The sequence below is a fragment of the Erinaceus europaeus genome, chromosome 11, assembly GCF_950295315.1.
Source record: "Erinaceus europaeus chromosome 11, mEriEur2.1, whole genome shotgun sequence".
NCBI classification, from domain to species: Eukaryota; Metazoa; Chordata; class Mammalia; order Eulipotyphla; family Erinaceidae; genus Erinaceus; species Erinaceus europaeus.
Window position 1 is genome coordinate 43,219,575 of NC_080172.1, and position 25,056 is coordinate 43,244,630.

At 42.2% G+C, this 25,056-nt stretch overlaps 1 protein-coding gene across 16 annotated transcripts in view; it reads left to right on the forward strand.

Annotated features, from left to right (window-relative positions):
- Positions 1-25,056, forward strand: part of CAMTA1 (calmodulin binding transcription activator 1) — a 1,087,698-nt gene that overhangs the window by 1,013,337 nt on the left and 49,305 nt on the right. The window contains exon 1 of one of the 16 annotated variants that reach the window (XM_060201387.1): positions 13,866-14,003. The exons of 13 other annotated variants lie outside the window; for them this stretch is intronic. The gene's annotated coding sequence lies outside the window, so the exon portion shown is untranslated. Of the gene's footprint in view, positions 1-13,865; positions 14,010-25,056 lie in introns of those variants that run through there. 2 more of the 16 variants (XM_060201388.1, XM_060201389.1) reach the window with 2 other exon arrangements.

Here is a 25,056-nt window from a genome sequence, read left to right on the forward strand (position 1 = left end):
AGTAACATGTCAGTTCTCCAGAGGAACCCCAAGTTTAGAGTACTATTCTCTCCAGAATCCCTGGAGCTGCCCAGGGGGCAATATGGCATGTAGAGATTTGCCAGACTCAGTAGCTCCCTCTGGCCCACCACCCTTCATAAATACAATTAGAAAGGATCATCTCCCCATACACCAAGTTGGGGTGAGGGTGATGTAGGTGTTTACCATCATGACTCAGTGCTTGCCCCACCACTGTATTAATTTTGAATTCTCTGAGAGCTATCTCCTGGCAGGACCTATTTCATTTCTCCACCTGCCAACCCATGTAGGGTGGACACAGAGTATTTGGTGAGCAAAGATGAACCATGTGATCAGGTGGTCTGCCATCAGATCCTATTGTCCAGTCTTTTTTTCCAAAGTTAATTTATTATTTGGCGTTGGTAGTATAGTGGTAAGCATAGCTGCCTTCCAAAGTTAATTTGACTGATTCTTTTTATACTCTATCATTCTTTTTCTTTTATTATTGCATGTATGTGTTTTACAACTCCATAAAGATGCAATTAGCATACTCATTAAGTTCACCCTTTCAAAATTATAATTCAAACTTGATTTTCTTTTGTATGTTTACTATAGGTTGTGCCATCAATCACCAAGATTTAATTAAAAAAAATTTTCATCCCCCCCCTCATCCTCCAAAAAAACCAAAACACTGTGACCATGAGCAATTATACCTTATCCCCTGGATCTCTAACCCAAGACATCTATTCATTGACCTTCAATCTCTATAAATTTGTCTATTTGGGCCTTTTTATAAAACAGAATCATGTAACATGCAATCCTATGTAACTGGCTTCTTTTACTCAGCATACAGTCTTTAGTGTTGCTGAATGCATGCCCATTTATATTGATGTATGTTTTCATCTATCTTGGATATATACCTAGGAGTAGAATTTCAAGGTCATACAGTTATTCTATGACTCATTGTTTGAAGATTTGCCCAGAGATTTTCCAAAACAGCTGTACCATTTCACATTCCCACCAGTAGGGTGTGAGAGGGTTTCAGTTTTTCAGTATCCTCACCAAAACTTACTATCATCTGTCTCTTTATGATAGCCATCCTAGAGGTATACCAATACTTCCTTGTGGTTGTGATTTGCATTTCCCAAAAGACTGATGAAGCAGAGCACCTTTTCATGTGCTTTTATCTATTTGTGCTTCTTCTTTTAGAGAAATGACCATTCAGACCCTTTGCCTATTTTTTTTTAATTGGGCTGCCTTTATTTTTAAGCTAAAAAGATTATTTCTGTAGTCTATGCACAATCCCCTTATCAGATATATAATTTAACATTTTAAAATATTTACTTATTTATTCCCATTGTTTTTTTTGTAGTTATTGTTATACAGGACAGAGAAATGGAGACAGGAGAAGACAGAGATGGGGAGAGAAATACCGCTTGTGAAGCGACTCCCCTGCAGGTGTGGAACCAGGGATTCGAACCGGGATCCTTATGACAGTCCTTGCACTTTGCGCCACGTGCGCTTAACCTGCTGCAGTACTGCCTGACTCCCGCTGATTTAACATTTTTTCAGGATGTTACTCAGTGACCTGTCTTTTCCACTTTCTTGTTGTCCTTTAAAGCACAAAAAATTTAATTTTGTTGAACATTAATTTTTCTTTGACTACTATGCTTTTAATGTTGTATCTAAGAAACTATCACCAATTTCAAGGACATGAAGATTTCTGTTTATGTTTTCTGAGAATTCTGTAGTCTTGCCTTTCACATATAGGTCTTTGATCCATTTTGATTTCATTTTTTATATTGAGCCAGGGATTCAACTTCATCCTTTTGCAAGGGGATAAAAATTGACCCAGCACCATTTATTGGAAAGACTTTTCATTCTTTGTTGAGCTGGCTTCTCGCCCTTATCCATAGTTCTATTTTCTTAGCACCTTAAATATACATTGAATGTACCTCTTATACATATTATTACATATTTAAAAAAATTTTTATTTAAGAAAGGATTAATTAACAAAACCATAGGGTAGGAGGGGTACAACTACACACAATTCCCACCACCCAATCTCCATATCCCACCCCCTCCCCTGATAGCTTTCCCATTCTCTATCCCTCTGGGACCATGGACCCAGGGTCATTGAGGGTTGCAGAAGGTAAAAGGTCTGGCTTCTGTAATTGCTTCCCCACTGAACATGGGGGTTGACTGGTCGGTCCATACTCCCAGTCTGCCTCTCTCTTTCCCTAGTAGGGTGTGTCTCTGGGGAAGCTGAGCTCCAGGACACATTGGTGGGGTCTTCAATCTAGGGAAGCCTGGCCAGCATCCTGATGGCATCTGGAACCTGGTGATTGAAAAGAGAGTTAACATAAGAAGCCAAACAAATTGTTAGCAATCATGGACCCAAAGCTTGGAATAGTGGAGAGGAAGTGTTAGGGAGGTACTCACTGCAAACTCTAGTGTACTTCTGCTTTCAGGTATATATTTTGCAGTAGTTTATGGATACGTGTGAACATATGCTCTCTCTCACAGAAACTGGTGTATATCTAGGTTTTGGGACGTTGTTAGAAAGTGAACCACTTGAGATGAAATTAGAGTGTACTATAAAAGGAAAGGTCTCACCCAAGTAATGAAGCTGAAGGGTTGTCATTCCACACGTGAAGTCTCTGAACACAGTCTGAGGTGAAGCATGTTGAGGTGGCAATCATTGCATTGGTTAGGTTGTGATCGGTGGATGCAATACTATTTGGTATGGATTGGGAGAGGCATACAGGAAAGTGGGCCCTATCCAAGGGTTCCAGGACTGGGGCTCTATAGTGGAGATGTGAGGTTCCTGCTGTCTTAGGGTTCAAAAAGACAATCGATAATTAATGTTATCATCACATTATTTGGTAATTGGGTTAACTTTGAAAAGTCCATTTGTTATGGTTTGCTGTACAGTATCCAGTATCTTGTATACAGCTGTGCTATTGGATGCTTCTAATCTACTTGGTCTAGGCTTTTGAGAGACTCCGCATATCAAATACACAGCCTATATATTAAAAAGATTCAGTTTGTGTTTTGAAGAACTTTGAGACATACAATTGATTTTCCCCCCTCTCATATTAATTAACTACTGATTTATATGTCTACATTTTGCTAGGAGTGTACATAAACACCATTCCCACCACCAAAAGACTGTGACCCATCCCTCCCACCCACTCCTACCCCCCACTGGCCTAGGAAGCTGCATGTCTACCCCTCACCACAGGGATTTTACTTTGGTGCCCTACTTACAATTTGATCAGGTCCTGCTTTTAGTTTCCCTTTCAGATCTTCTTACTCAACTTCTGTTGATGAGTGGGACCATCCCATACTCATCTTTATCTTTCTGACTTAGCTCACTTAACATAATTCCTTCTAGCTCTGTCCAGGATGGGTCAGAGAAGGTGGCTTCATTGTTCTTGATAGCTGCATAGTATTCCATTGTGTATATATACCACAGCTTTCTCAGCCACTCATCTGTTGTTGGGCACCTGGGTTGCTTCCAGGTTTTAGCTATTATGAATTGTGCTGCTATGAACATAGGAGAACACACCTCTTTTTGGTTGGGTGTTATGGAGTCCTTGGGGTATAACCCCAGGAGAGGAATTACTGGAAGGTCCATGTCTAGCCTTCTGAGAGTTTTCCAGACTGCTCTCCACAGAGGCTGGACCAATTTACATTCCCACCAGCAATGTAAAAGGGTTCCTCTGTCCCCACATCCTCTCCAGCATTTGTTGCTGCTGTCCTTTTTGATGTATGCCATTCTTACAGGAGTGAGGTGGTATCTTAGTGTTGTCTTAATTTGCATTTCTCTGACAATCACTGACCTAGAGCAGTTTTTCATATGTTTGTTAGCCTTTTGGATCTCCTCTGTAGTGAATGTTTTGTTCATATCCTCTGCCCATTTTTGGATGGGGTCATTTGTTTTTTTGGTGCTTCTTCTTCTAGCGTTTGCCCTTCTTCTGTAGCCAGTCAACAGCGTCAGGTTGGGCCTGATGTAAAGTTTCGAGACCTCCTTTGAATCTGGAGAGGTGGCAGTCGTTTTTGGTGCTAAGTTTGCTGAGCTCTTTATATATTTTGGTGATTAGTTTCTTGTCTGATGTATGGCATGTGAAGATCTTCTCCCATTCTGTGAGGGGTCTCTTTGTTTGTTTAATAGTTTCTTTGGATGTGCAAGCTTTTCAATTTGATATAGTCCCATTGGTTTGTTTCTGCTTTAGTCTTCCTTGCAATTGGATTTGATTCATCAAAGATGTCCTTGAGGTGTAGGTGGGAAACTGTTTTACCAATGTTTTCCTCTAAGTATTTGATTGTTTCTGGTCTGACATCTAGGTCTTTGATCCATGTGGAGTTGATTTTTGTTTCTGGTGAGATAAAGTGGTTCAATTTCATTCTTCTGCATGTTACAACCCAGTTTTCCCAGCACCATTTATTGAAGAGAGCCTCCTTTTTCCATTTAATCCTTTGGGCCCCCTTATCAAAGATTAGATGTCCATATGTTTGGGGATTTACTTCTGGGCTTTCAATTCTGTTCCACTGGTCTGTGTGCCTATTTTTGTTCCAGTACCATGCTGTTTTGATGATGATGGCTTTATAATATAGTTTAAGGTCTGGGAGTGTGATGCCTCCATTTCTGTTTCTTTTACTCTAGATGGTTTTGGCAATTCTAGGTGTTTTCAGGTTCCAGATAAATGATTGTAGTGTTTGTTCTAGTCTCTTAAAGGAGCTTGGTGGATCTTTGATGGGTACTGCATTAAATTTGTATATGGCTCTGGGGAGAATATTCATTTTGATGATATTTATTCTTCCAATCCATGAGCATGGGATATCTTTCCATTTCTTGGTATCAGTTTCTATTTCCTTGAGTAGCGACTCATAGTTTTCAGCATACAAGTCTTTCACTTCTTTGGTCAACTTTATTCCTAGGTATTTGATTAATTTTGCTGAAACAGTAAATGGGAGTGATTTCTGGATGTCTTCTTCAGATTTAGTGTTTGCATAAAGAAATGCCACTGATTTTTGTACATTGATTTTGTAGCCTGATACCTTGCTATATTGCCTAATAACTTCCAGTAATTTTCTACTGGATTCTTTAGGTCTTTCTATGTATACTATCATATCATCTGCAAATAGTGAGAGCTTGACTTCTTCCCTTCCAATCTGTATTCCTTTGATTTCTTTCTCTTGCCTGATTGCTATGGCAAGAACTTCCAATACTATGTTGAATAGTAATGGTGACAGTGGACAGCCCTGTCTAGTCCCTGATCTGAGGGGGAATGCTTTCAGCTTCTGTCCATTGAGTATGATGTTGACTGTAGGTTTGCTATATATAGACTCCACTATCTTGAGGAATTTCCCATCTATTCCCATTTTTTGTAGAGTTTTGAGCATGAATGGGTGTTGGATCTTGTCAAAGGCTTTCTCTGCATCTATTGAGATAATCATGTGGTTTTTGGCTTTGCTTTTATTGATGTGGTGAATGGCATTGATTGACTTATGGATGTTGAACCAGCCTTGCATTCCTGGGATGAATCCCAGTTGGTCGTGATGAACAATCTTTTTGATATGTTGCTGTATCCGGTTGGCCAAGATCTTGTTTAATATTTTGGCATCTATGTTCATCAGAGATATTGGTCTGTAGTTTTCCTTTTTTGTTCTGTCCCTATCAGCTTTTGGTATCAGGGTGATGTTGGCTTCACAGAAGGTGGAAAGGAGTATTCCTGTTCTTCAATCTTATGGAATAGCTTAAGAAGTATGGGTAGTAACTGTTTCCTGAAAGTTTTGTAGAATTTGTTTGTGAAGCCATCTGGTCCAGGACTTTTGTTGTTGGGGAGATTCTTAATAATGGTTTCAATTTCTTTGTCTGTGATTGGTGCATTTAGATTTTGTAGTTCTTCTTGGTTCAGTTTTGGAAGGGCATATGTTTCTAGGAATTGTTCCATTTCTTCCAGATCAGATTCTCTAGCTTGGTGGCATATAGTTCTTTATAGAAGTTTCGCAGGATTCTCTGGATTTCTGTAGTGTCAGTTGTGATATCTCCTCCATCATTTACAATCTATTAATTTGAGTCTTCTCTCATTTTTGTTTGGTGAGTCTGGCTAGGGGTTTGTCAATTTTGTTTAATCTTTCAAAGAACCAACATTTGGCTTCATTGATCTTTTGTATGGTTCTTTTATTTTCGATGTTGTTTATTTCTGCTCGAACTTTAGTGATTTCTGTCCTTCTGGTTGCTTTAGGGTTCCTTTGTTCCTCTTCCTCTAAGTCCTTGAGGTGTGCAGTAAGGTCGTTCATTTGAGCTTCTTCTTGGTGTTTAATATGTGATTGTATGGCTATAAGTTTCCCTCTCAGTACTGCTTTAGCTGTGTCCCAAATATTTTGATAGGTTGTGTCTTCATTTTCATTTGTTTCCAGGAACATTTGAATTTCCTGCTTGAGTGAGTCTCTGACCCAGTGGTTCTTAAGGAGTATGTTGATTAGTTTCCAAATTCTGTGACTTTTAATAATTTTCTGTTTGTTGTTAAATGTTAGTTTTACTCCACTGTGGTCTGAGAAGATACTTGGGATGATTTAAATGCTCTTCAATTTATTGATGCTGTCTTTGTGGCCTAACATGTGGTCTATCCTTGAGTATGTGTTATGTGGATTTGAAAAGAAGGTGTATTCCAGTTTTTTGGGGTGGAGGAGTCTGAAAATGTCCAAGAGGTCTAGTCTGTCAATCTCTTCATTCAATTCTCTTGTATCTTTATTGGTTCTCTGCTTTGTTGATCTAAGTGTGAGAGTTGGGTATTGAAGTCTCTCACTATTATTGTATTACTATTGATGTATTTTTGAAATTCTTTCAGTAGGTGCTTAATGTATTTAGATGGTCCCTCGTTGGGTGCATAGATGTTAATAATTGTTAAGTCTTCTTGGCTGATTGATCCTCTAATAATTATGTAATGTCCTTGTCTATCTTTTATTACTTTATTTAAAATCTATCATGTCTGACATGAGAATGGCTGTTCCTGCCCTTTTTTGTGGTCCGTTAGCCTGTATGATAGTTTTCCATCCTTCACTTTAAGTCTGTGTTTATCTTGTTGTGACAGATGGGATTCTTGCAAGCAGCATATGGTTGGGTTATGTTTTCTGATCCATCCCCCCACCCTGTGCCTTTTAATAGGTGAGTTTAAGCCATTGACGTTTATTAATATTATGGATTTAATGTATTGTAGTGCCATTGTTCAAAAAAAATTTTGTTTGCTCTGATATATTGCAAGTATTATAGTGATGTTCTTGTTTATAAGAGGTCTTTTAGAACCTCTTTCAGGGCCGGCTTGGTGATGGTTGCCTCCTTTAACTGTTGTTTGTCTAAGAAGGTTTTGATCCCTCCATCTAGTTTGAATGAAAGTCTAGCAGGATATATTATCCTTGGTTGAAACCCTTTTTCATTCAGGGCTTGATAGATATCTTGCAATTCCCTTCTGACTTTTAGAGTTTGAGTGGAGAAGTCTGCAGATAATCTTATGCGTTTTCCCTTGTATGTGACTTTTTTTTTCTCTCTTGCAGCCTTTAGGATCCTTTCTTTATCCTTACTTCTCATTGTGACTATGATGTGTCTTGGTGTCTTCAGGTCTGGGTTGATTCTGTTTGGTACTATCTGGGCCTCTTGAATCTTGATGTCCTTTCTGTTATTCAGGTCTGGGAAGTTTTCTTCTATTATTTCCTCTAGAATGTTTGCTTCCCCTTCCTCTTTTTCTTCCTCTGGTAGGCCAATTATACGAATGTTACTTCTTTTGAGATCATCCCATATGTCTCTGTTGTTGTTTTCAGTGTCTCTTAATCTCTTTTTAAGCTCTTACACCTCTTTCTTAGTTTTCTCTAACTCATCCTCTGTCTAATTCTGTTTTCTGCTTCTGTTAGTCTGCTTTCCCTTGCCTCAGCTTCTTTCTTCATTACAGCTATTTCAGCTTTCAGTTCTTTAATTGCCTCAAGATAATCAGTATTTTCCTTGGGGGTCTCAACTGTTGTCTCCCTAATACTGCCATTCCTTTCCTCCAATGTTATTTTCATTTCTGTGATTAATAAGTTTATTATTGCTTGCATACTTTTCTTATCTATGGTTACTTCTGGCTGATTTGTAGTTCCTTCTGGGCTCTTGTCTGAATTCATTGGAGTAGCCATTTTATTTGTTTTTGATCTACCCATTTTTTTTATTTATGTGTTTTCTTTTTTTATGCTCTGTTGTTCCTCAGTTGTTGTGTCTTGAGTACAAGTAACACTGTACTAAATACCTTTATGACAATTGCACTCACCAACCTCAGGAATTACAGTAGCAACTAAAGCAAGTATTGAAGTAGTTTAATCGTTACCAGTTAGCCAAACAATTTCTCCAGTCCGTGAAAAAATAGTAACCAAATCCCAGTGAAGAAAGAGAAAAGAAAGGATAGCAAGAATAGACAGTTATGCAAATCTACTATCCACTGTATATTCTAGGGGTAACAAGAAGGGAAAGGGAACTAGAGCAGAGATATACACATAGAGAGTCCACTCTGAGTCAGATTTCTTCCCCAAAATAATTCACAAATTCAGAAAGGCAAAGAAGAAGGAAGAAGTGTATGACAAGATTAAAAAAGAGAGAGAGAGAGAGACAAGAGAGAGAAAAGGGAAAAGATAAGAAAAAGAGCTGTAATTAAAGAGCAGTGAAGGGAAATTCCCAAATTTGTATCAGTGAATTCAAAAAAGCACACTGTTTGGTGGTGTGGGGGCTGGGGGCTGTGACTTTGGAAGCTGTAGGATTAAGGAAGAAAGGATGACAAGAATGAGAAAAAGAAAAAGAGAGAGAGAGAGAAGAAAAAGATAAGATAAAGAACAGTCATAAAAGGGCAGTGAAAGGAAAGGGTTTTTTTAATGTATTTATTTTTAATTATTTAATTAGCTATGCGGGGTGAGGTGGGGGGGTGGTTGGCTACTTAGAAAGAAAAAAGGTCAGAGGTTTCAGAAGGGTATAGACTTAGAATTAATGATACTCCCTGGTGGGACAGGAATTTGGTAAAGAAAAGGAGCTCCTAGCAGGGGATCCTGCTAGGATCTGGTCCCCAGGGACTGGTTATGGGGGGGGGGGGGGGCGGGGAAGGAGGTATGCTTGAAAATTAAAAGGAAGAAAAAAAATTTTCCCCTTTTTTTCCTACTCTAATTCTTAACCCAAATTAAGTTATAGTCACCTCCTTGGTGTCACCGCTAGGACCCCTTATTGGCTGGCCTGCTAAAGGCAGAAAATCCTACCATTTCCAGGATATGTGGTCAGAGCTCAGCCACTAGCAGCTTCTCAGTCCGCCATCTTCCGGGAACCCCCCCCCCCCCCGAAGCTTTTTTAAAGGATTTCTCAAAAATGAAAACTAGCTCCAAGTCCTTTTGATCCAATGAGAGCTGTACTCAAGATGTCCTCGGATCCGCCCTCAGGGTCGCGGTGGTCCCCGGAGACCCCCAAGAGAAAGTTCCCGAGCTACAGTGCTCCCTCCCGGTCCTCTGCCTGCCGCCCAGCAGCGCTCTGCAACGGGCTGAGGAGCCACCTTCCCAGGCCGAGGACAGTGCCCGGCGCACCCGCCTTGCCCGCTGCCGCCTGGGAAGTCTGGAGCAGCCCACCCGCTAGTCCGCACCACCTCTACTCTAATTCTTAACCCAAATTAAGTTATAGTCACCTCCTTGGTGTCACCGCTAGGACCCCTTATTGACTGGCCTACTAAAGGCAGAAAATCCTACTGTTTCCAGAAGATGTGATCAGAGCTCAAGCCACTAGCAGCTTCTCAGTCCACCATCTTCCAGGAACCCGATTATTACATATTTTTTAATTATTAGTTGCTTTGAAAGGAATACTATTTGACAATTTTCAATGAAGATTTACATATGCAGAAGCTCAGAGTTTCTTAATACAGGAGAGGTGAGACTAGATTGTGGTAACATTCCAGTGGTTTACTTCCCACTTATGCCACAAGTCCAGTGCCAGTTGGGAGGAAGGGCTGTACTCATCATGACTACTCAAGGATATGGCCAGAAAGAGTCTTCATCTTCCACAGTTGACAAAACTGGGAAAGGAATATGGTCTCTGATTGCTTGTTTGTTGGTTGGATAGAGGAAAGGGGAAATTGAGAGGAACAGAGACAGACACCTGCATCAGCACTTCACCACTCATGAAACTTTCCCTCTGTAGGTGGAGAACGGGGTTTGAACCCAGGTCCTTGTGCATTGTAATGTGTGCACTTAACCAGGTGTGCCCCAGGTGAGATTCTTAAACCTTCTATCTGTGGTCATTCATGTTTCTTCTGATGAGATTCCACTGGCCAAAGAGGGGTGGGGTCAGTAAAAAGCACTCCAAAGGTGGACAACCAGAAATTCTTGGTATATAGTAATTGTTACTTACTATTCCTTAGCTAGTATTGAATGAAGTCTTGTTATTTGGACTTGCACATGGAATCTTAAATAATGATTGAAAAGAACCCCTTTGTAGGAATTTCCAAACTGCTTTTTAAATAAAAGGTATCTAAATGACAGGAAGGGCTTTTAGGTACTTGGAAAACCATCAAAGTGGAGTTCAATGAGTGCAAGTTCAAAATATGTCACCTGGGCCTGTGATTTTCACCAAGTTATCTAATTTCTGGAAACCTTTTTTCTTTGACAAATATGCAACTTGTAGGAGAAATAGCAACAGTGTATGAATTCCTTCCTCTTAATCTGTAGTAGGCTATTGGCCTTACTTCATTGTCAGACTATCAGTAGAGGGTAGGGATGGTTAAAGTCTCGCTGTATCTACAAAGAATGAGAAATTGCACTTGGTCTAGGTGCTACCAAAAGAAGTCATCACTGAATAAAGTTTTTTTTTACTTTTAAAAATGATGCAGGTAGACTCAAAGTCCCATTAAAATACAAACCCATGTAATAATCTGTGTGAGCCACAGCCCACCATTTTTAGGCTGGAAAGAAGGATGTTTTCATGTGAAGAACAACTTATGGGCACTGGGTTCTAGTAAGCTGAGCTCAATTCAGAAGTATTCTGCCCCTATTCCAGCTTCACCTGACTTTCCAAGCATGGGTCAGTGAAATATCCATACTACTGCCTTGCTCACATGCCAGGAAGACCTGTAGCTGATGCAGGAGGGTGAAAGTTATGGGCTCTCCTGACCCTGCTCAGGCTCCTGACATGTGCAGACCTGAACCTAGGGTTGAAACTCTTGTCTTTTGAAAGCAAGCACAGAACACTCTCCCAACCTCCTCCCACCCCCCAAGAGAGAAGAGACTAGAGTCTCCTCTTTAATTAGGTTCATTTGATTGAGCCAGGATGCAAACCATTCAAGTTCCCTGGTTCTGTAGTGTATAGAGGCAGGGCTGCCCTCACCATCCCACCTTCCCAGCTAGTCTCCATAGCTCACAATCCATTTAGAGCAATTCAACAATAACTGAGGCACTGTGCACAGGATCAGGATAAGAAAGGCTCTTTTCCCATTCTCAAGATTAGAACTGTTTCTCTTCCTTAGCTAGAAGTAACTATCTTTTAGAAAAGTGTTGCTAATGTACATTATACAGGTGATATAGACATATCATAAGCATGTGAAACTCAATGCGGTTTTACAAACTAAAACCTGTGCCCAAGTCTACAATAAAGCATTACTAGGAAACCTGGAAACTACCCCTTCTCTCAAGGTAAGACCTACCACCCCAGTTCTAGTAGCAAAAAGAGCTTATACTGAATATGCTTCATGTGCCAGACACTGGTACACACACATATGTTGATATGTTTAATTCTTACCCATAGTCAGACTGGCATAGTGGGTGGTTCACTAACTAGGGAGAAATTGACTTTGTACTTTGGTGGTTTGTTTCCAGAGCCTTTTATTTTTATTTTATTTTTTTAAGACATGAAGCCATAACATATATAGTGGGGTTTAAAAAGTAAGATCTATTTCATGTAAAAACAAAAAGAGAAATCAAGAGTGTTTCTCTGGCATACATCTTCTTCTGGCATATATGATGTCCAGGATCAAACCTGGGGCCACATACTTGCAAGTCCTGTACTTTACCTGTCCAGTTGTTCTTGATTACTACCTTAACAAGCTTCTCCCCAGGAAGCAAATAGAAACTACTCACCTGGGCGTTGGGCGGTAGCACAGCGGGTTAAGCGCACGTGGCGCAAAACGCAAGGACTGGGGTAAAGATCCTGGTTCGAGACCCCGGCTCCCCACCTGCAGGGGAGTCGCTTCACAAGCGATGAAGCAGGTCTGAGGTGTCTATCTTTCTCTCCCCCTCTGTTTTCCCCTCCTCTCTCCATTTCTCTCTGTACTATCCAATAACGATGACAACAATAATAACTACAACAATAAAATAAAAGGACAACAAAAAGGAATAAGTAAATAAGTATTTTTTTTTAAAAAAAGAGGCTACTCACCTACTGAAACTCAAAAGAAGTATGACAATGCCCCCTGGGGTCAGGAAAACACAAGGAATTGGGAGAAGACCTTTCTCACAGATAAAGGGGCAAAATGCATAAGTAGAATAGTGTAGGTTTTCAGTGGGGTGTGAGTGGGATAGAAGCAGACAGATTTAGTAGGATAAGATGGAGTATGTAGGTTTCTCACTTTACTGGCGTGGTAGCCAGCTTCCTTGAGTGAGACCTGATTGTTTTCATGGCTCAGGATCATGTGGCACAGGTTGGGACCCAGCCTCATGAAGGATGAAACTGAGGCTCTAGCCCCATCTTTTAACTCAGATGTGGGAAAGGAGACAGTCAGTTTAAAAAATAATTGATAATGTGAAGCGAAAGAGAAGACAGCCTCGTAGCAACCTGCTTAAGTCAAACACTGTGTGTGAGAGGCCTTGTGGTGCTGAAGGTGAGCAGGACTACAGATGTTATCAGAGAAGTGGGAGTGAAGAAGGCATAGTCCCTTTGGGATGTCCAGAAGGCTGCTTTCAGAGGTGAGCTTGGGCAGATGGTGTGATCTGAACTTGGAGGAGAAGCGGCATCGGCATGATAAAAGTATCTAAGTGAGAAAGTGACGCTAGAACTTCTGAATTCCAAGGTTAGATGAAATTGCGCCGAGGCGCAGCAACTCCAGCTCCGGCGGTCAGGTCCTGCACCTCCGAAACGCAGAGCCCCGCACTTCCAGGATGCCTGCGGCTGAGCGTCACGACGGCCAGACAGGCTCTAGCCCGGCGGCCCAGACGTCGGCGGGTGTCGCTCCCCTCCTCCCGCGCTCCTCGTGTTCCCAGCGCAATGCCGGTTCCTCCCGAGCCTGCATTGCAGACGCCGCCACCGCAGGGCCCCACTCGGGTGCGCCTCTTCCCAGGAGGCGGAGCTGCCGAGAAGACTCGATGGCATCGCGGCGCTGGGGTTTGCCGGGGCGGGGGCGAGTCGTGAGGGTCTCGGGGTAGGTCTCTCGGGCGGTGGGGTGGGAGCGGGCGCGGCCGTCGGGTTCAGTGCTATCCCTGCTCTCAAGTGGACCTCACCCCCCTCCCCAGCGGGCCTTTCGGAACCGGGGAACCGGGTGGGCTCAGAGGCGGGGCCGTCACTGGGCTTCCCGCGCGGGTCCCCGGGGCTGCGCAGCGCCCGCAACCTCCAGGACAGAACGCCGCCGTCCAGAACGCGACGCCCCGCGACTCCGGCGCAGTTCCGGCGCAGTCCTCGCGCGGAGTGGCTCCGCGCCCCACACCTGCCTCTGCCCGGCTCCGGGTGACGTCGCGTCCTCCGATTGGGTCTCGCGGCCTGGAGGGCGGGGCCGGGCCCGGTGAGCTCACCGCCACGCTCGGCCATTGGCTCGGGCGGCGCACTCGGGCTGTGGCGGGGAGACAGCGGTACCCGCGCCCCGAGTCCTTCCAGCTGCGGCTAGCGGAGCTGAGCGGGTCGGGCAGGGTTGGGCTAGTCGGGGCCAGACCGGGCCGGGCGGGGCCGAGTGGTTGGAGGAGGCAGACCGAGGCGCAGGGCTCTAGCTGGGCTGAGCGGCGGCTGTGCTAAGTTCCAGTGAGTGAATGTGCGTGCGGCCGCGGGTTGAGTCGGGTCGTGGCATGTGGGGCGAGGGCGGCGGCCGGCGTGGGCGCGCGGGGGCGGGGCCCGGGCGGAGGCGCGCCTAGTGCGGGCGTGGGGAGCACGAGTGCTCGCGGCGGGGGCGCGCGCTTACGCGTGGGGGCGGGGGTGTGCGGGCGGTGCGAGGACGCGCAGGGTAGCGGGCAGCGTGCGCGCGAGGATGCGGGCGGATGCGTGGGAGCCGCGCGGGGGCGGCGAGGCGGTTGTCGGTGGCTGCGTGCAAGGGTGTGGACGCGCGAGTGTGCGCGGGGCCGGGTGGCAGCCGCGGGCGTGTCCGAGGAGGCGGCTAGCTGAGCCCGTGCCCGCGCCTCGAGGCGAGGGCGCGCGGGGGCGGGGGCGTGAGCGCGCGTGAGCGAGAGTGGGCGTGTCAGGCGAGTGACGGGCCGGGGGCGCGCGTGCGGGGCACGGCAGCGGGGGCGCGGGTACCGCCGTCTGCTTTTTGTCTGTCCGACTCGGAGGCGGGATTTTTCCATCGCGCCCTCCTTTCCCCTGCGGGGCGCCGGGCGGGGACAAACGCCCCCTTAGTGGGAAGCGCGGAGAAGCCCAGGGGCGGGGGCGGCGGGTGCAGGTGCCCTTTGCTGTGGGGGAGGGTAGCTGCTGCTCCGCGGGGAGGGGGAGCAGTGCTGCTGTGTGGCGGAGGAGCAGGTGCACAGGTGCCCCTGGGCGAGGCGTGGGGAGAAACCAGGCCCGGCCAGGGCGGACATACCCTAGGCAGATGGGGAGAGGGGCCAGCAGGGCAGCCCTGTTTGGCCTCTGTGCCCCTGCGGGGCCAGGCAGCTTCCTTAAGGCCAGGAGAGTGAATGAATGGTTTATTAATCCGTATGTAAAAGGGAACAGGAAAAGTTGGTTGAATTCAGAGACCAGAGGTTGGAAGAACTTTCAGGGAGCTTTACTTACCTGTGGGCTGGGAAGAGGCATGCTGACACTGGCTTCTATCAGTCCTACCCAGAGGCGCGGGTATTCACTCAGTGTGGCCTTCTTGCACTGCACTGATTTCTGTTGGCTTACCTGAAGTATCAGATTAGCAAAGCAGAATTAGTAAATGGGAGAAGTGCTGTCACGTAATTACAAGAGTGCCTGGCATCTGTTTGGGTTTGGTTGGTTGCACTGTATTCCTTTCACCAGGAGATTAGAATCTGACAACTTTAAATTGTGTTTTTAAGTTTTGTCATACATAGCAGAATGTTTGTAAAGCAGTCCTCCCCCCCCCCCCTATTGCTTAAAGGGATTGTCCAATCTTACAGAATCTGTGTCATAAAGAAAAGCTGTCTGGCTGGAGACCTAGTAAAGAGAAGACATGAAGCAGTGTAACTTTTCAAAATGTGTGTTATATAGGATAATACTTTTATTTAAGAACAGAGACAATAGCACACAGCTTATGTTTCTTTTTTTCTCTCTGTATTAGATATAGGGAACAATGTTTAATGTTCTAGAAGACTGTATTTAGGTAGCGCACCTGGTTGGGCACACATATTACAGTGCACAAGGACCCGAGTTCGAGTCCCTGGTCCCCACCTGCAGGGGTAAAACATTGCAAGTGGTGAAGCAGGTCTGCAGATGTCTGTTTCTTTTTCTTTTTTTTTTAATATTTTATTTATTTATTAATGAGAAAGATAGGAGGAGAGAGAGAAAGAACCAGACATCACTCTGGTACATGTGCTGCCGGGGATTGAACTCAAGACCTCATGCTTGAGAGGCCGATGCTTTATCCACTTCGCCACCTCCCAGACCACCAGATGTCTGTTTCTATCTCCTCTCCTGCTCTTAATTCTTGGCTGTCTCTATCTAATAAATTAAAAAAATAATAAAAAATACGCATAGGCTGTATAGTTCACAAATTTAGTTAAGTGGTGAAAATAAGCAGAAGGCCACTGCAAATTTCTGAGGGACAATAATTGGGCTACCCTGATGAATTATATCCCATATAATCTAAGTGGAAACAGTATTTGATTCCCTAGTTAATACAATGTTGTACTTTCTAAGGATTTTCATCAACAATTATTCTTTTGTGACAACACAGACATTTGCACATACAGATTTTTCCTTTAATCCTCTCTTTAGGACTCTGTAGGACCTTCTGCATATAGTGGGTTAGTCTAGAGAACTTGGATAACAGCCAAAATTGATAATGTAGCAAAGTTAAAGAATTCGTTGGCTTTGATGACTGAGGTATACATGCTTGAATTCTGAGTGTATTTTTCTTTTTTTCCCCTTTTTGTTGCCCTTGTTTATCGTCATCATTGTTGTTATTGTTGTTATTGCTATCATTGTTGCTGGATAGGATAGAGAAATCGAGAGAGGAGGGGAAGACGGGGGAGGGGGGAGAGAAAGATACCTGCAGACCTGCTTCACTGCCTGTGAAGTGAACCCCTTGTAGGTGGGGAGCCAGGGGCTAGAACCGGATCCCTAAGTCTGTTGGTGCGCTTAACCCACTGTGCAACCTCCCGGCTTCCCTGAGTGTATTTTTTTGTCAGCAGACAAACTGGAATTGTGCATCTGGAGTAGGGGCTGGAGTTATAGAGTTTCCTTTGGAGTCTACCCTAATGTTTCTTATGTTTTGTGAAATTTTGGAGCTGCAGAATTGTGTTTGTAGGCTGTTTTTTGAAAGCAATTAAGGAAAAGTTACTAATGCATTTCTTTAAAACATTACATTAGGCACCACCCAGAAAGGCTCTCAAAGACAATTTTGTTAACCTTGGCATAGTTCTTCAGGTGGTGCAGTGCTTTCCAGAAGTTCTTTATTCTCCTCCTCCCAGCTGTTCATTGTGCCTGCTGCTGTCTTCTCACATTTAAAGGACCTTGCTTTCTCTGACTTGAAATGGTTTAATATTTGTTGATCTTTCAAAAAGGAGGCTGTTTGTGGCCAAGTCTACATTGTTAAACATCCACCATGGCACCCTGTCACAGTATATAAACATAGTATTTGGGGACTCATTTCACTTACATATTCCTTTGCCATATTCTTTTTGGCATCCACGTATGATACAGTCTATTCGTGTACTCACCTTTTTTCAAAGCAAGGACTTAAGAGAACTTACACATGTCACACAATGAAAATAGAAAAAAATAGATAAGATAAAGAAGGATTAGGGAAAAGGAAAGTGAGTGTATGAGAAAATGAAATGCAGGTTTAGTAAAGCTTGCAGATAATATCCTTTCCATAAAAGATCACATGCTGTCTAGAGGTGTGTCATATACTGTCACCTAGACTTGCTGGCAGTTGCAGAGTAGGTGATACAGGACTAGTTTGTCTTTCTTACATCTCACATGCAGTGGCATCTCTAATATTTCATCCAAGTTTCCTTAGCCACCAATTAATTTTATGTGATGATGGGAGAAATCAGAGGAGATGCACTGAGCTGCATTAAGGCTTGCATCTTAATTTTTGTCACATTAAGCATTTAGGAAGTGCTTAGACTCATGCTGAGTGACACAAATGGGTGTCATCACTTTCTGTGACGAGACTGTTGGAACTTGTGATCACAAAGTTTGTTAGTGTCTCTTTCCAAAGTTCTGAAGTAATATAACCATTTTTCCTGTGCTTTCCTCTTTGTTAGCACATAGCAGGCAGAAACGCAAAAATCACATATATATGATTTTTTTTTTTTGCCTCCAGGGTTGTCACTGGGAATTGGTGCCTGTACTACAAATCCACTACTCCTGAGGCCATTTTTTCCCTTTTTCCTTTTTCTTTCTTTCTTTCTTTCTTTCTTTCTTTCTTTCTTCTTTCCTTCTTTCTTTCTTTCATTGAATAGGACATAGAGAAATTGAGAGAGGAGGGGAAATAAGGAGAGAGAAAAACACCTGCAGACCTGCTTCACCACTTATGAAGCAACCCCCCCCCCCCCGCAGGTAGGGAACCAGGGTGCATGTGTGGGTCCCTGTGCACTGTACTATGTGCACTTAACCTGGTGCACCATATATGACCCTCGAAAGAAGATATCTTTACAATATAGTTAACTCTCTTCCTGAGCAGTGTAGCATGGAGACTTAAAAAAAAAAAGTTGCAGGATAAGGAGTCGATTAGAGAATGCCAGTGTGATGTTGTTTGGTATTCCATTTCTTTAGTTTCATCTACAAAAAGGAATTCTAGTTCAAAAAGTATCATTTGCTTATTTTTATATTATCTTACAGGTTTTGAAAATAGAGCATAGCTCAGGATGTGTGGTGGCTCACCCAGTTGAGTGCATACATTACAATGTGCAAGAACCTGGGTTCAAGCTCCCAACCCCCACCTGCAGGAGGAAGCTTTGGTAGAGGTAAAGCAATGCTGTAGGTGTCTCTCTCCCCCTCTCAATCTCCATCTTCCTCTCAATTTCTCTCATCAAATAAATAATTTTAATTAAGAAAAAATAGAACATAGTTGTAGACTTAAGACAGATTACTCAGTCAACACATTTAATTTTTTTCTTTTTATTTATAAATTGAAACACTGACAAAACCATAGGATAAGAGGGGTACATTTCCACACAATTCCCACCTCCAGAACTCCGTATCCCATTACCTCCCCTGATAGCTTTCCTGTTCATTAACCCTCTGGGAGTATGTACCCAGGGTCATTATGGGGTGCAGAAGGTGGAAGGTCTGGCTTCTGTAATTGCTTCCCTGCTGAACATGGGTGCTGGCAGGTTTATCCATACTCCCAGCCTGTCTCTCTATTTCCTTAGTGGGGTGGGACTCTGGGGAGGTGGGTTCCAGGACACATTGGTGGGGTTGTCTGCCCTGGAGTCAACACATTTTCTAAGTATCTACTATTTGTTAAGCCAGGTCTATTTTATCTACTTCACTGGGGAGTGAACGCCACCATAGTCCAATTTTATCTCTCTTCATTGTAAGGAGAGATACTATAGAACTGCTCCATTAGGGCGGTGGTATACCAGTATAGTGTGCACACCATACAATACACAAGGACCTAAGTTCAGGCCTCCAGTCTCACCTGCAGGAGGTAAGTGTTGAGGAAGTATTATATGTGTTTCTCTCTCTGTGTCTCCCCTTTCTCTCTCAGCTTCTCTCTGTCTCTTACCCCAAATAAATAAGTAAAGTATTTTTTAAAAAATGCTCCATCATCCCTGGTGTTGTCCATGTCATGCCCATGTAGTGCCTGCACTTGAACCCAGGACCTGGCATTCTCTACTAACAGCAAATAATTATTCATTTTTAGAAATTTATTTTGCCACTATGTACACATAATGTTGGACCACTGTTTATTTGTATGTTTTAGGTAGAGAGTGAGAGACAGATGGGGAGACATACTGCTCCACCTTGTTTCCCTCCTTTTGAGCTCTTCCATGTGTGGCTGGTGGCTTGAACCTGGGTCATCATGCATGGCAAAGTGTGTGCTCTGCCAGGTGAGCTCTCTCCCAGCCCCAGCAAGTAGTAGCTTGAGGAAAATTAGGTATGTAAGTAACTTAATGAGGCTAGGCATTTGTAGGAGCTAAACTATTGATGTTAGCCTTAGATCATTTTTTTTCCTGATATGGAAAGTGATGACAAATAGTGTGAATTATTTTCTCCAAATACATTACCATTTACTCACTATCAGATTTTTTAATTTATGATTAAGAGTGAATTACAAGATTGTAAGATTACAATATAGAGGCAGTCAGTGGTGCACCTGGTTAAGCACACATATTCAGTGCGCAAGAGTTGTCTTTCATCTCTTATTTTGCTAAACGTCATTACCTCCGTTTTGTTCCATTTTTTTTTTTATTGCAGAGCAGTATTCCATGGAGTATATACCCCATAACTTCTTTAGTCTGTTAATAGGCATTTTGACTGCTTCCACACTTTGGCTGTTGTGATAATGCAGCTATGAACATAGGAGTGCATATGTTCCTTCAAATTAGGGATTGTGTGTCTTTTGGATAAATGCCTTAAAGTGGTATTGCTGGGTCATGAGGTATTTCCATTTTTATTTGTTTGAGGACTCTCTATTTCAGTCTTCCAAAGGGGCTACAGTAGTTTGCATTCCCACCAGCAATAAAGCAGTTCCCTTTTTTTCAAAATTTTTATTTATTATTGAATAGAGACAGAAAGAAATTGAAAAGAAAGGGGAAGAAAGAGAGAGAGATAACTGCAGACCTGCTTCACCACTCAGGAAGTGACGCTACCCCCCCCACAGGGCGGGGACCAGGGACTTGAACCCAGGTTCCTGTGCACTGTAGTGTAAGTACTTAACCAGGTGCTCCACTTCCTGGCCCTGCAGAGTTCCCTTTTCTCCACAACCTCACCACCACCTGCCATTTCCTGCCTTGTTGATATAAGCCATTCTCACAGGTGTGAGATGGAATCTCATTGTAGTTTTGATTTGTATTCTCTAATGATAAATGAAGTGGGGCATTTCTTCATGTGTCTGTGAGCCATGTGTATCTCTTATTTACTCCTTTGGTTCATTTTTTATTTTTATTTTTTTTCTTTTGTTGAGCTGCACCAGTCCTTTATAGATGTTTGATGTCAGTTGCTTGTTGGATATGTGATATACAAATATCTTCTCCCATTTACAGGGTTGCTTTGTTATTCTTATGCAGTTGGCTTTCAGTATGTAGAAGCTTTTTAGTTTCATGTAAACACATTTTTTTTTCATTTCCCATGCCCATGGACTTGAGTCTACAAATACATCTTTGATGTGAAGATCCTACAATATTTCACTGATGTTTTCTTCTCTAAATCTTAGAGTTTCTGTTCTAATATCTAGGTTTTGATACATTTTTATTTGATTTTGGTTCATGGTGTTAAGTGGTCTAGTTTCACTGTTCTGCATGTGGTTGTCTGATTTTCCCAGCACCATCTTGTTGGAGAGACCTTCATTACCCCATTGAATCGTTTTGGCCCCTTTTTATATTAGGTGGTTGTGTATGTGCGGACTCATTCCTGGGCTACTACCAAATTTTATTTTGTTAAACAGTGTTTATTTTTTAATTGCCAACAGGGTTATTGCCTGGACTTGGTGCCTGCATAATAAATCCACTGCTCCTGGTGATCATTTTTTTTCTAGTTTTTCTTTCCTTTTTAGAGACAGAAATTGAGAGAGAAAGTGAGAGAAAGAGACAACTGCAGCACTGCTTCACAACTTGTGAAGTTTTGCCCCTGCAGGTGGGGAGCAGAGACTTGAGCCTGGGTCCCTTCTCATGGTAACATGCTTTCTACCAGGTGCGCTAATGCCTGGCCCCTACTCACTGCCAACATTAAATAATCTATTTTTTACTTTCCTCCTTTTAATCGCCTTCTGAAATCTGATTCCAGTATAGGAACTAGGCTTTCCTTTCACCAGCTTGGCAGGATGTCTGTCTCCCTACACTTCACACACCATTCTAAATCATGAAATCTAGGAGCTGAAGTTTCCTAAGTATTGTTAGCTGATCAAAAGATTGTGGTGTTTCCACTTGATTTGGGTGAGGAATATGATCCTACTTCATGCATTGAATTTGGTTTTATCTACTGGGAATTTAGGCACAAATTCCTTGGTATTCTCATTCAAGACTGTTTAATACCCCTGCTGGGTTTGGGCTTTCACTTAAGTGGTCTTGATGTAGCTTTAAAAGTTGTCCATTCCAGTGTGAAATAACTCCCTGTCAATTGACTCATCTTCCCAGATTTCTTTAGCATGGCCAGCAGCTTACTCTTGAAACATGTCTATGTAAATAGCAGTTTGCTTTGTTTCCTAAAATAGGATGTATCCTAGGTTTTTGTTTGAGCTCTGCCACTACAGATGCCATCAGGTGTATCATCATCATCTTCTTATTTAAATTTTTAAATTTCTATTTACTTATTATTAGATGGAGACAAAGAAATTGAGAAGGGAGGGGAAGATAGAGAGGGAGAGAGACAGATATCTGCAGCACTGTTTCACCATTTGCTAGGCTTTCTCCTGCAGCTTGAACCTGGGTACTTGAACATTATAATGTATGCACTTACCCAGGTACACCATTGCCTGGCCCCTGGTGAGTCATCTTCTATCTCTGGTTCTCAGTGCCTATTTCCTAAACCTATCAGTGGTTCAGGAAATAAAACTTCTGGTCAGAATCATCAGTTTGTAAAAACCAAAGTGCATTGCATATAGTGAAGGAAGTTTTTGTTTCAGGTGTGCGGTGCTGGGAGAGAAGAAAGGGTGGGGAGAAGATGGGTATGAAGTTCTATTTATTTCTGCAGATCACAGTTCAATAATATTTTTTATTTCTGCAGATCACAGTTCAATAATATTTTTTATTTCTGCAGATCACAGTTCAATAATTATTTTTTATTGAAGGCCCCTGAACCAAATAATCCTCATTTTCTCCAAGAAAACAAAAAAAAATTATCTGAATTCCTAAATTTTCTTTAAATTTTAGTGTTCTGTAGTGAGTATCTATTAAGGGAGCTGTCTGGATGATGACAGTGAACTTGGCAGCAACCTAATGCTTGAATGAGTGAAGATACTTAATTCAATCATAGATTGTCTTGGCATAAACTGGAATTCCATATGCCTTTCCCTGGTTTTCTAATTCCTTTAGGTTACCACAGTGCTTCAGATAACTAGGACAGCTCATTTCTGCCTTAATTTGTCTCACATCTTACAGAGGAATTCCAATTCTAATTGTATACTAGTACTGAATATGTTTAATGATATTGAATAAGTAGAATGGAGGTAGAACACCAGTAAAAGTATCTATTCTTAAGTACATAGATTTATCTTAGATCCATTTTAGCTGTAAGTGTCAGAACTCTTAACTCTACCTTATGTGAAAAGGAACTTAATTGATTGACTTATGAAGGCAGCTTTGGAGTTAGCTTCAGATGCGCTTGGTTTCAGATGCTCAGATGATGTCACTAGGACTCTTTCTCCCTCACTTGGTGCTACTCTCCTTTATGTTTATTTTATTCTCAGGCAGGGGTTCTCAAAGTGGGAGCAAGATGACCCATTCAAAGTTCCAGGCTCATAATTTGCCATTTTAGCAAACATCTCCAGGAAGACACTGCTTTCCTAGTAATTCCAGGAAATGTTCTGTTTCAAGCACTTGAAGCAAAGGGAATAATGTGCTCACTGACAAGACTGAGATCAGCACCCCTGGAAGTAAGAACTGGGGTCAGCACCATTTGACCTGAGCATTGGGCAGGAGCAGCTCCCAAAAGAGAAAAATGTGCCGTGACATGGAATAGAGAAGGGAACTAAGGCAGGTGTGTTGTGAAGTACCTCCTACTTCCTGATTACCACGCTGATGGCTGTGTTCCTAAGGGAAGCACCATTTGTTCTAGAAGCACAGAAGTTCATGAGAAGGCTTTCTACTCCATAATGTTATTCTCATTGCCCCATTTTAAATGAGAAGGAAACAGCAGAACTTATCACCTGTAGAAATTCCTAACAATTCTTAGCAACATTTCCAGGAAACATAATTTGATTTCTTCATATTATACACTGAGATTAAGATTAATCAACATATACTGTATTTAAATCCTCTTTTCCAGTAGAAGAAACTTTATGCCCCATACTGTACAGAATCAGCACTCCCAGCCTTTGTTTATGTATGTGAAATATGTTTTACCAGGAGTTGGGTAGTAGCCCTGCGGGTTAAGCACATGTGGCATGAAGTGCAAGGACCAGCTTAAGGATCCTGGTTCGAGCCCCCGACTCCCCACCTGCAGGGGAGTCACTTCACAGGCGGTCTTTCTCTCCCCTTTTCTGTGTTCCTCTCCTTTCTCCATTTCTCTCTGTTCTATCTATCAATGATGACATCAATAGCAACAACAATAACTACAATAATAAAAAGAGCAACAAAAGGGAAAATAAATAAATATTAAAAAATCTAAAAAAAATTTTAAAAAGAAATGTTTTACCTAGGAATGTGAAAAACAAGAAATGACTAGCCTATAAATCATGCTGTCCTAAAGGCTTAGCTATCAGTGGAATATTCCCCACATAAACAGTGCAACATATAGTAAGTAGGTTCTCAGACTAGTTTGAAAAAAAGAACTTTCTTGAACCCCTACTAGATATATTGCATTTGCAGGACAAAAAAATTAAGAAAATATGTGTGCCTTGTAAAACATCAAACTCCATTTTATATGTATGTATTTTCCAACAAATGAGACCATGAACTTCATATTTGCATATTAAATGATATTACTTGAATAAACAGTAATGTGTGTATAGATATGTGTATATAATACGTAAGTGAAAAATTAATGACAATTTTTTATTCATTGGGTAGATATCAAAATGGTTTTCAAAATTTATGAAGTCTAGCTCTAACTTTTTAGAAGAATAAATTTAGAGAGAATAAGTGATTTAAATTTCTCAATAACGTACCCCTGTCATTCTAACTATTATCAGTTATAATTGCAGACTTGTTTTTATCCTCACTGGAACAAAGAATGAGAGAAATCTTTTCTGAGGCATATTGCAGTGTTTGTACAGTATGTCAAAGACAGTCTGAAGTGGAACTGGTTGAACCATGAACAGTACGAGAAGGAACTAGTATAAAGGAAGCAATGTTAGACCAATCCCCATATCAGTCCCTGTGCGACGTGCAGCACTAGTCCACTTAAGTACACTGGTCTGTGCAAGGCTGGAGGACTGCTTTGAACCCAGCCTTGTGAGTCAAGAGGGAAATAAAGAGACTAAACCAGAGATTTCCTGAGTCACAGACTGTTTATATCTGAGTATTCTTTAGGATATGTTTTAATTCCTAACTTTTCTGTAGGAACATTAGTTACATGAAATGCTTATAAAAAGCTCCTTGGGAAAAAAAAAAAGAGAAAAGACTCAGAGAAGTTTCAGAAACACTGTCTTAACTCCTTAACTCTTTAACATACTTATAGTTTGCATTTTAAGGTTCAGGAAAGCTGTACACAAAAGACATTTAAATGTACTTAGTTTTATATTATGTAGTATTTCCAAAATATTTTTGACACAACATTTTGGGCTAAACTTTTAAAATGAGACTGGGAAGATAGCATAATGGTTATGTAAAAAGATGTAAATGCCTGAAGCAGCAAAAGTCCAAGGTTCAATCCCCAAC